The sequence below is a fragment of the Alosa pseudoharengus genome, unplaced genomic scaffold (assembly GCF_046254945.1).
Source record: "Alosa pseudoharengus isolate Yale_2024_CS ecotype anadromous, Long Island Sound unplaced genomic scaffold, YU_APseudo_1.1 YU_APseudo_1.1_scf_16, whole genome shotgun sequence".
Lineage (NCBI taxonomy): Eukaryota > Metazoa > Chordata > Actinopteri > Clupeiformes > Clupeidae > Alosa > Alosa pseudoharengus.
The window spans coordinates 38,261,572-38,277,032 of NW_027468630.1; the positions used below are offsets into that span (position 1 = coordinate 38,261,572).

General features: G+C 40.1%; 1 protein-coding gene across 1 annotated transcript in view; it reads left to right on the top strand.

Moving 5' to 3' along the window:
• The window catches only part of dnaaf1 (dynein axonemal assembly factor 1), a 168,389-nt gene that overhangs the window by 88,201 nt on the left and 64,727 nt on the right, over positions 1 to 15,461 (top strand). The gene's annotated exons all lie outside the window — the stretch shown is intronic.

Here is a 15,461-nt window from a genome sequence, read left to right on the forward strand (position 1 = left end):
ATCACACTAATTTTAGGTACTACTTTTACGAGGTCTGTAGTTCTGTCAAAATGTATCTTATCGTTGAACAGACTACAAGGTTATCTTCCTTAGACTTCGTAGATGTAGTTACTACAATTTGGAAGCGAATTTCGAAGTGTAAATATGGTTTTAGTGTGTAAACAGACCAACCGCGATTTTGCAATGATGTTAATGGAGCCTTTTATGTAGGGCTTCTAGGCTACTTTCACGAAGTCTGTAGTTCTGTCAAAATGTATCTTATCTGTGAACATACTACATTATTATCTTCCTTAGACTTCGTAGATGTAGTTACTACAATTTGGAAGCGAATTTCGAAGTGTAAATATGGTTTTAGTGTGTAAACAGACCAACCGCGATTTTGCAATGAAGTTAATGGAGCCTTTTATGTAGGGCTTCCAGGCTACTTTCACGAAGTCTGTAGTTCTGTCAAAATGTATCTTATCTGTGAACATACTACATGATTATCTTCCTTAGACTTCGTAGATGTAGTTACTACAATTTGGAAGCGAATTTCAAAGTGTAAATATGGTTTTAGTGTGTAAACAGACCAACCGCGATTTTGCAATGAAGTGAATATGGAGCCTTTTATGTAGGACTACTAGGCTACTTTCACGAAGTCTGTAGTTCTGTCAAAATTGATCTTATCTATGAACAGACTACATGGTTATCTTCTTTAGACTTTGTAGATGTAGTTATTACAGTTTGGAAGCGAAATTCGAAGTGCAAATATGGTTTAAATGTGTAAACAAGACGCCTGATGTTTAATATATGTTAATGAATGGGCACAGTATTATTGTGTACAGTAATGGGCTATCAGTAGTATGTAAACAGTTCATGTGTTATGTGATTTACATAAACTAACAACAGAAATGTTAAAAGCTGGTATTGTGTTTCCTGAATTCTTACATTCAGGCATTCAAATGAAATGTAATTAAATAGCATATCAATCATGCAACAATGCAAAAACAATGAAACTAGTGTAGGCCTAATTATATTTTACATTAGTAAAGCAGTACTCTGATGTGCATGCTTTCACAAACTTTTGTAAACAATCTTAGCACTTTAAACATTGACTGTTTTGAAGTGCATGTAGGCAATATAGTATAAAAATAATAATTGTGATATCATTACAATTTGATAGGGGTTGGGAGGAGGGGGTGGGTTCATGTAGGTGGGCCCTATGACCCCAAAGTATGCCTTGACTGGGCCTCAGGTCAAAGAAGTTTGAGAAATGCTGATGTAGACAACAAAGCAGCAAGGAGGCGTCGTGTGATCATTTAAACAAGTTTTATGACGAGGTCGATGAGGGTGGGAAAAATCGTACACTTCTGTGCAAACTTTGCCCGCACTTCAGTCACATTGTCTTTTAAGAAAATGCAGTCCTTTTTTCGGTTCCAGCAGCCAACAACCTCAGAACTGACCCTTCAGGCCTCTCAGGAGGCGCTGGCCTTTAACCGCAGCCAGAAGAGAGTCAGCAGAAATTTGATTGCCTTTAAAAAATCTGACTTCTTAAAAAATCTTAAACTGGCTGCATTACGTGATTATTTCTGAGATTCTGATACGTTTTTAACCATGACCTATACACAGTTCTGGTTTGAAAATGTATCTCTTAAAATAATCACTTTATGCAGTCAGCTTAAGATGGCTTACTAGCAACTAACTAATTACCCTAGCAACAACCTAGAAACCACCCCTGTAATGTCAACCTAGCGACCACCATAGCAACCAGCATAGCAACCATGTTATTTATGCGTTTTAGCTTATTGGATGTTGCGTTAATGCAGACAACTTTTGATCCGTGTGCCCGATTTTCATAAATGAGGTACCGTTGGAATCCTTGGATGAGGCCGAGTTCCGTGCCACTGATCAAACCCACTCTTGCAGTTCCTCGGAACCGCAATTCTAGTTATTATTTATTATTCCTGTTCACCCACTTTTTGGCCGAACTACTGCTCCTAGACCGTTTGAGCTATCGACGCGGTTCGAACTCCAAAAATTCAGGCCCAAACCGGTGTAACTTGCTTGTTGATTTCGTGTCGCTGGCCCTTGTCGTTTTCGCGGTATTCCCGTTTTTCTGCGTTTTTTGGGCCCATTGAAATGAATGGCGGAATGTTCAGAATTCAAATTTCGATTGTGACATCACAGCTCTAATTGCTTAAGCTTGCACCTGGAAGAGTTCTAAGCCACCTGGCAGAGCTATAATGGGCTGGGCTGGGCTGTCTGTGTATATGAAGGTGTGTGCATGTAACTTTTGACCCGTATGTCCGATTTTCATAAATGAGGTACCGTTGGAATCCTTGGATGAGGCCGAGTTCCATGCCCCTGATCAAACCCACTCTTGCAGTTCCTCGGAACCGCAATTCTAGTTATTATTATATCTTCCTATTCACCCACTTTTTGGCCGAACTACTGCTCCTAGACCGTTTGAGCTATCGACGCGGTTCGAACTCCAAAAATTCAGGCCCGAACCGGTGTAACTTGCTTGTTGATTTCGTGTCGCTGGCCCTTGTCGTTTTCGCGGTATTCCCGTTTTTCTGCGTTTTTTGGGCCCATTGAAATGAATGGCGGAATGTTCAGAATTCAAATTTCGATTGTGACATCACAGCTCTAATTGCTTAAGCTTGCACCTGGAAGAGTTCTAAGCCACCAGCGAAGCGCTGTCTCATCTTTTTTTTAAAGCCAAACCATGTTCATATAGGTCATTAAAAAAATAAATAAATAAATAAAGTATTTTACCAATCCATTCAGCCCAGTCCTATGCCCAGCATGCTCTATTCAAACTTAGTCATGTATGTGTACAGTTGTATAGATTATTACATTGAGAAACACACTTTCATACAGATATTATGCACATCCACACATTACGCACCTGACTCATTCATGTTAAGTTACTCATCATTGCCCGGCAAGAAGTCCACAATCAATTCAATTGTCTTGCCACGATCTGTGGAGCTTACAGACAACGTTATATTGCTATAGGTTCTGTATGCCATTTAAAGCCGACCTAACGATGAGTCCCTTTAAGACGGTGTGTTGCAATGCATTCTGGGTGCTGTGCTGTGATCCGACGGCTCGTCACCTGACCCACCAAACACAACGATGCTTGAACCAGAGCACTTGAACTAAACGTAGTAAATATAAATAGCTACCAAGGCTCCAAATAGCAACACACTTACACCGTAGCATAATGAGGGTATCTACATGTAAAGCGAAGCATTCAGAACTCTACAGGCAGTTTATTAAAAAGAACGTCAACGGGTCAACGTCAACGATAAGTAAGTCAGGCTAACGTAAACGTTAGCTATTTGCTGTTGTCATGCTAGTGCTATATGCTTTAGGCTACGTGATGGCCATTTATCACACTAATTTTAGGTACTACTTTTACGAGGTCTGTAGTTCTGTCAAAATGTATCTTATCGTTGAACAGACTACAGTTTTATCTTCCTTAGACTTCGTAGATGTAGTTACTACAATTTGGAAGCGAATTTCGAAGTGTAAATATGGTTTTAGTGTGTAAACAGACCAACCGCGATTTTGCAATGAAGTTAATTGAGCCTTTTATGTAGGGCTACTAGGCTACTTTCACGAAGTCTGTAGTTCTGTCAAAATGTATCTTAACCATGTAGTATGTTCATAGATATCTTCCTTAGACTTCGTAGATGTAGTTACTACAATTTGGAAGCGAATTTCGAAGTGCAAATATGGTTTAAATGTGTAAACAAGACGCCTGATGTTTAATGTTAATGAATGGGCACAGTATTATTGTGTACAGTAATGGGCTATCAGTAGTATGTAAACAGTTCATGTGTTATGTGATTTACATAAACTAGTAAACAACTGAAATGTTAAAAGCTGGTATTGTGTTTCCTGAATTCTTACATTCAGGCATTCAAATGAAATGTAATTAAATAGCATATCAATCATGCAACAATGCAAAAACAATGAAACTAGTGTAGGCCTAATTATATTTTACATTAGTAAAGCAGTACTCTGATGTGCATGCTTTCACAAACTTTTGTGAACAATCTTAGCACTTTAAACATTGACTGTTTTGAAGTGCATGTATAGCAATATAGTATAAAAAAAATAATAATTGTGATGATATTACAATTTGATGGGGGGTGGGAGGAGGGGGTGGGTTCATGTAGGTGGGCCCTTTGACCCCAAAGTATGCCTTGACTGGGCCTCAGGTCAAAGAAGTTTGAGAAAGGCTGATGTAGACGACAAAGCAGCAAGGAGGCGTCGTGTGATCATTTAAACAAGTTTTATGACAAGGTCGATGAGGGTGGGAAAAATCGTACATTTCTGTGCAAACTTTGCCCGCACTTCAGTCACATTGTCTTTTAAGAAAATGCAGTCCATTTTTCGGTTTCAGCAGTCAACAACCTCAGAACTGACCCTTCAGGCCTCTCAGGAGGCACTGCCCTCTAACCTAGCGACCACCTGAGCAACCAGCATGATTGCCCTAGCAACCAGCATAGCAACCACGTTATTTATGCGTTTTAGCTTATTGGATGTTGCGTTGATGCAGATAACTTTTGATCCGTGTGCCCGATTTTCATAAATGAGGTACCGTTGGAATCCTTGGATGAGGCCGAGTTCCGTGCCCCAGATCAAACCCACTCTTGCAGTTCCTCGGAACCGCAATTCTAGTTATTAGTGGGTTTGATCCAGCAAGCCCACTATTGTTCTTCTTAAGTTTTCTTATTATTATATCTTCCTATTCACCCACTTTTTGGCCGAACTACTGCTCCTAGACCGTTCGAGCTATCGACGCGGTTCGAACTCCAAAAATTCAGGCCCGAACCGGTGTAACTTGCTTGTTGATTTCGTGTCGCTGGCCCTTGTCGTTTTCGCGGTATTCCCGTTTTTCTGCGTTTTTTGGGCCCATTGAAATGAATGGCGGAATGTTCAGAATTCAAATTTCGATTGTGACATCACAGCTCTAATTGCTTAAGCTTGCACCTGGAAGAGTTCTAAGCCACCTGGCAGAGCTCTAATGGGCTGGGCTGGGCTGTCTGTGTATATGAAGGTGTGTGCATGTAACTTTTGACCCGTATGTCCGATTTTCATAAATGAGGTACCGTTGGAATCCTTGGATAAGGCCGAGTTCCATGCCCCTGATCAAACCCACTCTTGCAGTTCCTCGGAACCGCAATTCTAGTTATTATTATTATTATATCTTCCTATTCACCCACTTTTTGGCCGAACTACTGCTCCTAGACCGTTTGAGCTATCGACGCGGTTCGAACTCCAAAAATTCAGGCCCGAACCGGTGTAACTTGCTTGTTGCTTTCGTGTCGCTGGCCCTTGTCGTTTTCGCGGTATTCCCGTTTTTCGGCGTTTTTGGGCCCCATTGAAATCAATGGCGGAATGCTGGGGCTTTATGACATCACAGCACCTCATTACTTGCACCTGGTAGAGCTCTGCTGCTAGAGTTGATTACTTGCACCTGGCAGAGTTCTAAGCCATCTGGCAATGTCTAATGGGCTGGGCTGGGCTGTCTGTGTATATGAAGGTGTGTGCATGTAACTTTTGACCAGTATGTCCGATTTTCATGAATGAGGTACCGTTGGAATCCTTGAATGAAGCCCAGTTCAATGCCTTGCCAGCACTAAGTGTAAAGGTAATGTAAAAAAAGATGAGACAGCGCGAAGCGCTGTCTCATCTTTTTTTAAAGCCAAACCATGTTGATACAGGTCATTAAAAAATATATATATATTTTCCAAATCCATTCAGCCCAGTTCAATGCCTTGCCAGCACTAAGTGTAAAGGTCGCGCTGTCTCCTCTTTTTTTTAAAGCCAAACCATGTTCATATAGGTCATTAAAAAAATAAATAAATAAAGTATTTCACCAATCCATTCAGCCCAGTCCTTTACCCAGCTAGCTCCATTTGAACTTAGTCATGTGTACAGTTGTATAGATTATTACATTGAGAAACACACTTTCATACAGATATCATGCATATCCACGCAGCATTACTAATCAAGTTACTCATCGTTGCCCAGCAAGAAGTCCACAATCAATTCAATTGTCTTGCCACGATCTGTGGAGCTTACAGACAACGTTATATTACTATAGGTTCTGTATGCTATTTAAAGCCGACCTAACGCTGAGTCCCTTCTAGACGGTGTGTTGCAATGCATTCTGGGTGCTGTGCTGTGATTCGACGGCTCATCACCTGACCCACCAAACAACAACTCTCTGGGATGTGGCAAATATCGCGTAAAAACCTTGTTGCCGGAACAACAGGGAAAAGGCAACAGGATAGCAGCACGAAAGATACACAGGATACACACGGAATTTTGATGGACGTCCTTATCAGTCTATGGTCTAACTTATAAACGTGTCGGGTCAACGTCAACGATAAGTAAGTTAGGCTAACGTAAACGTTAGCTATTTGCTGTTGTCATATGCTAGTGCTATATGCTTTAGGCTACGTGATGGCCATTTATCACACTAATTTTAGGTACTACTTTTACGAGGTCTGTAGTTCTGTCAAAATGTATCTTATCGTTGAACAGACTACATGATTATCTTCCTTAGACTTCGTAGATGTAGTTACTACAATTTGGAAGCGAATTTCGAAGTGTAAATATGGTTTTAGTGTGTAAACAGACCAACCGCGATTTTGCAATGAAGTGAATATGGAGCCTTTTATGTAGGACTACTAGGCTACTTTCACGAAGTCTGTAGTTCTGTCAAAATTGATCTTATCTATGAACAGACTACATGGTTATCTTCTTTAGACTTTGTAGATGTAGTTATTACAGTTTGGAAGCGAAATTCGAAGTGCAAATATGGTTTAAATGTGTAAACAAGACGCCTGATGTTTAATATATGTTAATGAATGGGCACAGTATTATTGTGTACAGTAATGGGCTATCAGTAGTATGTAAACAGTTCATGTGTTATGTGATTTACATAAACTAACAACAGAAATGTTAAAAGCTGGTATTGTGTTTCCTGAATTCTTACATTCAGGCATTCAAATGAAATGTAATTAAATAGCATATCAATCATGCAACAATGCAAAAACAATGAAACTAGTGTAGGCCTAATTATATTTTACATTAGTAAAGCAGTACTCTGATGTGCATGCCTTCACAAACTTTTGTAAACAATCTTAGCACTTTAAACATTGACTGTTTTGAAGTGCATGTAGGCAATATAGTATAAAAATAATAATTGTGATATCATTACAATTTGATAGGGGTTGGGAGGAGGGGGTGGGTTCATGTAGGTGGGCCCTATGACCCCAAAGTATGCCTTGATTGGGCCTCAGGTCAAAGAAGTTTGAGAAATGCTGATGTAGACAACAAAGCAGCAAGGAGGCGTCGTGTGATCATTTAAACAAGTTTTATGACGAGGTCGATGAGGGTGGGAAAAATCGTACATTTCTGTGCAAACTTTGCCCGCACTTCAGTCACATTGTCTTTTAAGAAAATGCAGTCCTTTTTTCGGTTCCAGCAGCCAACAACCTCAGAACTGACCCTTCAGGCCTCTCAGGAGGCGCTGGCCTTTAACCGCAGCCAGAAGAGAGTCAGCAGAAATTTGATTGCCTTTAAAAAATCTGACTTCTTAAAAAATCTTAAACTGGCTGCATTACGTGATTATTTCTGAGATTCTGATACGTTTTTAACCATGACCTATACACAGTTCTGGTTTGAAAATGTATCTCTTAAAATAATCACTTTATGCAGTCAGCTTAAGATGGCTTACTAGCAACTAACTAATTACCCTAGCAACAACCTAGAAACCACCCCTGTAATGTCAACCTAGCGACCACCATAGCAACCAGCATAGCAACCATGTTATTTATGCGTTTTAGCTTATTGGATGTTGCGTTAATGCAGACAACTTTTGATCCGTGTGCCCGATTTTCATAAATGAGGTACCGTTGGAATCCTTGGATGAGGCCGAGTTCCGTGCCACTGATCAAACCAGGCCCGAACCGGTGTAACTTGCTTGTTGCTTTCGTGTCGCTGGCCCTTGTCGTTTTCGCGGTATTCCCGTTTTTCTGCGTTTTTGGGCCCCATTGAAATGAATGGCTGAATGTTCAGAATTCAATTTTCGATTGTGACATCACAGCTATAATTGCTTAAGCTTGCACCTGGAAGAGTTCTAAGCCACCTGGCAATGTCTAATGGGCTGGGCTGGGCTGTCTGTGTATAATGAAGGTGTGTGCATGTAACTTTTGACCCGTATGCCCGATTTTCATAAATGAGGTACCGTTGGAATCCTTGGATGAGGCCGAGTTCCATGCCCATGATCAAACCCACTCTTGCAGTTCATCGGAACCGCAATTCTAGTTATATCTTCCTTTTCACCCACTTTTTGGACAAACTACTGCTCCTAGACCGTTTGAGCTATCAACGCAGTTCGAACTCCAAAAATTCAGGCCCGAACCGGTGTAACTTGCTTGTTACTTTCGTGTCGCTGGCCCTTGTCGTTTTCGCGGTATTCCCGTTTTTCTGCGTTTTTGGGCCCACTCTTGCAGTTCCTTGGAACCGCAATTCTAGTTACTACATACAATTCTTACCTTAAAGGGCGTTCTTTCAACGTGTCTTGGCAGGGACAGCTATCTAAGTCTCATGACCTCACCACAGGTGTGCCTCAGGGATCAGTATTAGGACCCTTGCTCTTCTCTATTTACACCACTTCCTTAGGTGATACCATTCGCTCCCATGGATTTGACTATCACTGTTATGCAGACGACACTCAACTTTACCCGTCTTTCCCATCTGATGACTCTAGTGTTTCCCACCGGATTTCTGCATGCCTTAAGGATATTTCAGCCTGGATGAAAGATCGGCACCTTCAGCTTGAAAGTAATTGTAGGTGAATAATTACTTAATATTGATCTTAGACTGGCGAACTTCAGGAAAAACTCAGGAATCAGGTTTATTCTGTTACAAGCAGAGAGAGTACAAAAAAAAAGGTCTATGTAGGCCTAGCCCAGGCCTAAAAGGCCTAGGTTGGCCTAGAGCCAACTACTCTCTTCCGCTCTACATCCTTAGTCTGACAATCCAAAATCTGATCTCACAAACATTGCAGTTTAGTTACTTTTAAATGGTTTAAACAAAGAACAAAGTGGCGCCAAGAACAAGCCCACTTGATTGGTTCTACAGTTGGTATCAGACACACCTACTCACACCCACTTCACACCTATGAATTCTTGTCAGAATAGCATGAGGAGAGATATCTTATATATCAGAAATATCACTTATAGAATGTTCCAAACATTCTCACAATCACATCATTACAATCCTTGTAATGAGACTATCAAAATGATACCAGACATGAATACATTTACATTTCATGATACATGGATACATTATATCAAGGAAGCATCCTTTGTCTTGTGTAAGTGATAGGCCTTAAACCAGCACATTAGCATTCCATTGGGGGAGGGGATAGTGTCTTTGTTTAAAACCAAGATGGGTTACATGGCTAACTAAAAGTAGTCTTGAAGTTAAATTATTATCCATTTTAACCATACATTTTATTGCTATCAATTCCCCCTTTTCAAGTCTGAATGACTTGAAGTTTAAAATAAGATTCCATAACATGAGCCTTCTTGAACAATTTTACAATTTTTTTTTTTTATAAAGTCCATAATCAGTCCATAATCAATGTAAGTGTGTGCGTGAGCAAGGAAAGCAGCGTTCAGCATACATCCTTTCTTGCGTTTCTCTTCCGTTGAAGAAGGGTCCTCTTATGAAACTTGAATGTGTCTGCATTGTTTCAGTGTAAGTGTATGCGAGTGCAAAGGGTGTGCATGCAGGCCGCGTTCGGCGTGCACCCTTGTGTCAGTCCAAACAGTCCATGAACAATGGGCCATGAGTGTCTTTGATGATGCGGAGTGCGAGGCTGCTTTCGGCACCCCCTTTCGTTGCTTTCTGTCAGTCCAGTTTTGTTGCTTCCAGAGTCATGGCAGTTGCTTCTGCCACTGGTTCCGTTGGACCTGTGGTTCCTGAGCCTCGTCCAGTTTCGTCTCATGACATGGCCTAGCCCCGACCGCTGCTGCTGGCTGTACCTGAGCCCAGGGCAGAGTTGTCTGGTCCATCAAGCTCGTCCAGTGGCATGGCCTGGTCTCCACGGCTGCTGCTCTGGCGTGGTAGCTGAGCCTGGTTGGTGGAGCCATTCGCCATCTTGAAAGGATCTTCTGATATGTTTGCTTAGTGGTAGTCGAAGACAAAGGCATGTCACACCTCCCTTTGTCCCTTCTGGCATGAAAGAGATTCTGAAGAGTGGATTCACAACAACTTGGGAGACATTAGCATGAGTGTAAACAGAGTCAAACAGTGTCTCGTGAATGCAGATTCACAAGTCAACAACAGTATGCTAATGTATTCAGTTTCTCAATTGGAGACAGTCACACCTACAGCATGGGTCTTCTAACATAGCAGGGCTATTTATCTCCAAACAGAGACTACACATTTGCATCTATTGGCAAAAGGCCAATATAAAGAAAATAAATAAACTTTGGTTAAGTTTAGATGTTTAAAAGAAAAATAATCCACAGACTCACGTGGGTAGGGTACCCCTACATGTCTTTTAAAGAGATTTTGCATTAGAAGTGAGGGTCAGTAAAACAAAACAGTAGGCATTTAAAAAATGACCATTTGAGCAATAAAACCAATAAACTTAGATGGTATTTCAAGTCAATACCATCTATCTCCCCCTTTTTATAGTTTCTTAACTATAACAAAAAAATACAAACTAAAAACAAATAAAAGGTAATTTCAAACAGAAAGAAACTCAAGTTGTGGGTATGAATCCATTCAATTGAACATTTGCCCACATCAAACAAGGCGTAAACATGTAGCAAACATTTCCCATTGGCATACAAGCAAAAATAAAAAAAAATATGTCTTAACATGTTAAACCCAAAAGATGTCCCTCAAATGAAAGAAAGAAAATGGTTGAAATCAACAATGGTTTCCCATTATCACTCCTCTTAGGTTCATATCTCCCCAGTGAAGTTCCTTTTGTGTCCATGGGGGAGAAGCTGGGGGGTTGGTTATAGAATACAGTGCTGCTAGAACAAAGGCAGTGAGATAAGATAGCAAAAGGTGTGAAAACTTTTGACCCAAGAAAACAAAGAAGGACTTGAAACAAAAAATGGAAACAAACACATATAACGAAATAAACAAATTTCACACACACAGGGCCGGCCCACACGCGCATTCATTCATACTGGACACACAGACACACACAGCTCCATGGAGCTGGAGGACAACTTTAAACGGGCTGCAGGAAGAATTTCCTGCTTAAAAGAACAAAAGAAGTTTAGTCAAGCCTTTTCAGTTAGCTCATATTAGCTCACAAAGACATCTAGACGCCCCTAGCGGCAGCTAGTTAGCTCAGGCGTACTTAAAAGAGGCCTAACCATGCTCTCTTGAGGTTATGCTGTTTGAGCTTATGCTGTTTGCACACTTGAAAAAGATTACGACAAAAATCCTGGATTCATCATCTGAGTGTAGATGTAGCCTAAAACAAAACACCACATCTACTCAAAAACAAAACAAGACTAGTGTTAGCTTGGATTCTAGCCGCTCATACGCTCTTGGTGATAAAAAACAAAAAGGGCAGCACCAAGTTCTGTCTAATATTCTGTTTTGGTAGTGAAGGAATAAAATGTTCTGTAAACACAAAGGGGCATAAGCTACGTAGCTTGTTAGGACATGATGTCCCTAAAACCCGCGAAAAATAGATTGCACATGAACCACCGTGTTTAATACTGAGCTGCCTAGCACACTCGCTAATCTATTTACTCCTTATATCCAATAAAGAGGCACCATTGGACTTCAATCCAACACATATATAGACGCTTTACAAAATATGGATTAATTCGTCTTGTGCGACGTTTTGCCAAAATCGGGGAAGCACAAATTTATGTCCACTATTAAATTACGGTTTTGCCAAAATATTGCCAAAATCGGGGAAGCACAATTTTGTGTCCACTATTAAGTTACGGTTTTGCCAAAATGTCTACTCACTCAGAATGCCTTTTCCGATATCTTACCGCCCATTCCAAACTGTGGTTAGTAGGAACCACCCGGATTTACAGATCCACCTTCGTTCATCACCAAAGAAGAAATGCAGATAAAAAGCGTCCTTAACTTGGGAGCTGTCACCAGAGCGATGAGAAAAAGAGAAAAAAAAAAAAAAACTGCGGCGTCTTAGAATCAGCGACAAAAGTATATTATCTCTGCGGTTGGAACCTCCATGAAAGTAATTGTAGGTGAATAATTACTTAATATTGATCTTAGACTGGCGAACTTCAGGAACCACAGGTCCAACGGAACCTGTGGCAGAACCAACTGCCATGACTCTGGAAGCAACAAAACCGGACTGACTGAAAGCAACGAAAGGGGGTGCCGAAAGCAGCCTCGCACTCCGCATCATCAAAGACACTCATGGCCCATTGTTCATGGACTGTTTGGACTGACACAAGGGTGCACGCCGAACGCGGCCTGCATGCACACCCTTTGCACTCGCATACACTTACACTGAAACAATGCAGACACATTCAAGTTTCATAAGAGGACCCTTCTTCAACGGAAGAGAAACGCAAGAAAGGATGTATGCTGAACGCTGCTTTCCTTGCTCACGCACACACTTACATTGATTATGGACTGATTATGGACTTTATAAAAAAAACAACAACAAAAAAAAAAATTGTAAAATTGTTCAAGAAGGCTCATGTTATGGAATCTTATTTTAAACTTCAAGTCATTCAGACTTGAAAAGGGGGAATTGATAGCAATAAAATGTATGGTTAAAATGGATAATAATTTAACTTCAAGACTACTTTTAGTTAGCCATGTAACCCATCTTGGTTTTAAACAAAGACACTATCCCCTCCCCCAATGGAATGCTAATGTGCTGGTTTAAGGCCTATCACTTACACAAGACAAAGGATGCTTCCTTGATATAATGTATCCATGTATCATGAAATGTAAATGTATTCATGTCTGGTATCATTTTGATAGTCTCATTACAAGGATTGTAATGATGTGATTGTGAGAATGTTTGGAACATTCTATAAGTGATATTTCTGATGTATAAGATATCTCTCCTCATGCTATTCTGACAAGAATTCATAGGTGTGAAGTGGGTGTGAGTAGGTGTGTCTGATACCAACTGTAGAACCAATCAAGTGGGCTTGTTCTTGGCGCCACTTTGTTCTTTGTTTAAACCATTTAAAAGTAACTAAACTGCAATGTTTGTGAGATCAGATTTTCAAGATTAGAGCATGGAGAACTGAGAGAGAGAGGGTGATCCTACAGAGGCCATGGCCTTGTGCCATGGCCTGGGCTAGGCCTACATAGACCTTTTTTGTACTCTCTCTGCTTGTAACAGAATAAACCTGATTCCTGAGTTTTTCCTGAAGTTCGCCAGTCTAAGATTAATATTAAGTAATTAGTCACCTACAATTACTTTCAAGCTTAATCTCTCTCTTTGGTGTTTCCAGCTAAAACAGCTATTCCCCAACAGATTAACATCCAGCTTGACTCAACTTCACTGACCCCAACTAGATCGGCACGAAACTTGGGCGTTGTAATTGATGACGACTTAACTTCTTTGAGCATATAGCTTCTATTGCAAAATCATGTCGGTTTATGCTTTACAACATTAGGAAGATCAGACCTTATCTGACACAAGATTCCACACAACTTCTTGTTCAGACCATGGTCATCTCTAAGCTGGACTATTGTAATTCACTATTAGCTGGCTTACCCGCTTGTGTAACAAGATCATTACAGTTGATTCAGAATGCTGGAGCACGCCTGGTCTTCAATCAGCCAAAGAGGACACATGTAACTCCTCTTCTAGTTACTCTCCATTGGCTCCCTATAGTAGCCAGAATTAAATGTAAATATCTCACTTTGGCCTATAGGACACTAACTAGATCTGCTCCTAGTTATTTTAATTCAATAATCAAGCCTTACATCCCCAACCGCCCACTGCGGTCTTCTGGTGAGCGCATGTTGTGTCGACCAGTCATGAAAACTGGGTCTAATTCCAGACTCTTTTCTTCAGTGGTTCCATGTTGGTGGAATTAATTGCCCAGTGCTCTCCGTTCCTGTGGTAGTTTTGGGTCGTTTAAGAGGGGTCTAAAGACATTCCTATTCAACATTTACTTAGTTGTTTAAGCGCTTATGTGTTATGGTTTGTATAATGGGCTGTTAATTAATTTGACATTATTGTTTATTATTGATATTCTCCTTAATGTAGTCTTAGCATGTCATTGTTTTTATATTATTGATTGAATGGACATTATTGTTTATTATTGCCTTTCCCCTTTTTTTTCCATTGCTTTTTTATTAGGCTATTGATTGAATTGATATTATTGTGTACTATAACTATTCTCCTTACTATATTTGACCTACATTCTAATCTGTTCCCTGTTCAATTTTAAATATTATGCTGTTTTGTATTTATGTGTCGCTTTGGACAAAGGCGTCTGCTAAATCCATAACCATAACCATAACAATTCCAAAATGTATACCACTCAAGTCAATGGCTTCTTGTTTAAAAACTTTATTTAACTATTTGGTCCAACAAATAACAATCCTGAGCACTGTGATTTTTCAAGGAATATAAGGTACAATTAAGCAATATTAAAAGTACCCCATCCCCATATTATCAAATATCAAATCATAGTAAAACATAGTCATTACCAGTAGGAATAATGTACAATGCATCACTAACATCATCCTAAACTGTCATCTAGTGCCCCCTACTCATAAAATAACACATTATATTCTTCTGAAAACTGGACTGTAAACTGTATATTGGACGTGAAGAACAGATAACAAATAACAATTGTGAGCAATGTGGCAAACTTTCAATAAGAAACATAGGTTAAATTAGCAATAGGATATCATTAATAAAAGTACCCCTTAATTATCATCATAAGTAAAAAAGAAATCATTAATCAATAATCCATAGCCTATGTGAACTCCTGTGAGTATTCCCTGTTTTACATCACTCCACCACTCATTTAGCTTTATCAGGAAGTATATGGTGTATATGTTTCTCCTCTATGAAGTCCATGACTTCAGCAGACAGGTTGTATATCTCCCAAGTCCTGCTTGCACGACATGGTGATGGTTCCACAAGTTTGACCAGAATATGGTCAAATGGTATGAAGCACATATCATAGACTCACTCACTCACTCCACTCACTCACCTCACTCCCAAGGGGAAATTCAAGGGTCTCAGTAGCATACAGACATCACACACAACATGCACTTACAGCAGAAATGGTAAGAAAAGATGTGTTAGCATTTCCATATTTTGATATTTAGAAGGGATGCAGCTACTTTCACAACTACCAATGCTTACTGTAAAAACATCCCAAGCTAATGTTATACATTGACCTAGGCCTACTTGTAGCTTAACATAGCATTTAAGCATTCTGCTG